This window comes from Durio zibethinus, unplaced genomic scaffold (genome assembly GCF_047325235.1).
Source record: "Durio zibethinus cultivar Kanyao isolate XHJ-2024 unplaced genomic scaffold, ASM4732523v1 HiC_scaffold_186, whole genome shotgun sequence".
NCBI lineage: Eukaryota > Viridiplantae > Streptophyta > Magnoliopsida > Malvales > Malvaceae > Durio > Durio zibethinus.
The window spans coordinates 37,501-40,000 of NW_028322809.1; positions in this window are offsets into that span (position 1 = coordinate 37,501).

Here is a 2,500-nt window from a genome sequence, read left to right on the forward strand (position 1 = left end):
GGAAGGGACGAATTGACAAAAAACGATATAAAAAATGATTAGAAAAAAAAGGGGGGGTAGAATTAGGTATATGGAATCTAATGGCTATAAGCCAACTCTTGTCCATCCTTTGAGGAATAATTCTAGAATCCGATTGAATCTAAGATATGAATAGTTGGTTTACGTTATGTAAGAAACACATGTATATGGGATATTAGATATTGACTAGTTATATATGAACTCAAAATATATCTAATCCACCCTACTACTGTGGATTTAGATAGGGATTCCAATAGAAGAATAGAAGTTCTTCTGTTTCGTCTTTGACTCTGAATTGAATGAATAAAGAGATAAAATAAAGACAAAACGAAGAATTCAAAGCAAAGAATGGGTTAGAAAAAAAGAAATGGAAGAACAAAGTATGCGCGGATTCAAAAAAATCCAGTGGATAGGAACTAAAAAAAAGATATCGAAATAGTTCTGACGGTTCAATAATATTCTCACTTCCATTCGGAGTTCTTAGTTACTTGGGCAGGTTGAATCTTAGTGATGGAATAATATAATTAAGTAAAAATTCATTGGATGATTGTATCATTAACCATTTCTTTATTTTGGTGCGAGGAACTTATCATGAATCCACTGGTTTCTGCCGCTTCCGTTATTGCTGCTGGGTTGGCTGTCGGGCTTGCTTCTATTGGACCTGGAGTTGGTCAAGGTACTGCTGCGGGCCAAGCTGTAGAAGGTATCGCGAGACAACCCGAGGCAGAGGGAAAAATACGAGGTACTTTATTGCTTAGTTTGGCTTTTATGGAAGCTTTAACAATTTATGGGCTGGTTGTAGCATTGGCACTTTTATTTGCGAATCCCTTTGTTTAATCCTATAAACATGAGAATTGTGTATTTTTTTTTTCTTATTTTATGGCTTGGGACTTACTCCTCGCTTTTTCGAATTATATCAAGATTTCACCCCTACAATTACTTATTTGTTGGGACAATAATCCATGGGAAGGATTAATTTGAGGATGAGGAATTATCACACTGACTCGCTTTCTTCCTTCCCCTTCTTAGTTCAAGAGAAACCTTTTTTATTGTTTAAAGGAGTGTTGCAACAAATGAGGTATTTTGCCATTGACATGAAACCCGCCCCCCCCTAATTCTAATAAGTATCATTATTATTGGGAATTTTCAACTGAAAAAAAAAAATACATTTCTAGCTAAATAGAATCTATTTTTGACTCCGTTTAGACGTAGGTAAATAAAAATTTATAATAATGAATAATTTAATAATAATAAATTAATTAATATTAATAATAAATTAATAATTTATTAAAAAAAAAAAAGAAATACATAGAATTAGAATAATTAGAATAATCTAAATATGATAGAATAGAATAAATAGAAAAGGAGTCAAAGTGATATAATACAAAAAAAAGAACCGAGTTCTTTTTTTTTTTTTTTAGTCTATCTAAAATAAAATAGGAGATCATATGAAAAATGTAACCGATTCTTTCCTTTCCTTGGGTCACTGGCCATCCGCCGGGAGTTTCGGATTTAATACCGATATTTTAGCAACAAATCCAATAAATCTAAGTGTAGTCCTTGGTGTATTGATCTTTTTTGGAAAGGGAGTGTGTGCGAGTTGTTTATTTCAAGAATAGGCTGGATTCACCCAGTTGCACTTTTTTTCATTATAACTAGGAAAGAAAAGAGTGCATGATCCCGCGAATTACTTCTGAATAAATTTCAAAATCATATTTAAGAACCATAGCATTTCGTCATTCATTGGTACATCGACTTTGATTCTCTATTAACCAATAATCCGGGACCATTAACATGGTTAAGGCCAAACTGTTTGAAGTTCAGATGCAGCAGGGTACTCTTTCTACTACTATGTTAATAAATACAGAAATATTTTCAAATAGTGGAAAATGTTTTTTCGATATAAAACACTCATGTCGATAAAACGATTCGAGCCCCTTTTTCCAATGCTGAATCGATGACCTATGTATAAAGTGAGAAGAATTCTTTGAATTTGAAGAAAAAAAAAAAAGAAACAACTTTGCTGACAAATTACAATTATACATTATACAATTCTAAGTACAATTATACAATTATAAATTATTATAAATTAATTATATGTAAATTTTTTATTTATTATTTATTTATTATACTTTTTAGTTTAGTTTTTTGATATATTTTCTATTTTGGTCAGAAGAATCCTCCGAATATTCTGGTCTTGGATTAGTGATCAGTTTCGATATTTTGGAATATGAATAGAGAAGAGAGGGAGAGGGTAAGCTCATTACATTAGAAAAAAAAAAAAGATATGGGAATTAAGTCCCAATAAATAAGAAATAATTGAGCGTGAGAGCCAAATGAATCGAAATATTCATGTTTGGTTCGGGAAGGGATCATGGAATTTTTGAAATAAAAAAAAAAAATGAATGTAAAGATAATCTACTTTCATTAAGTGATTTATTAGATAATCGAAAAGAGAGGATCTTGAATACTATTCGAAATT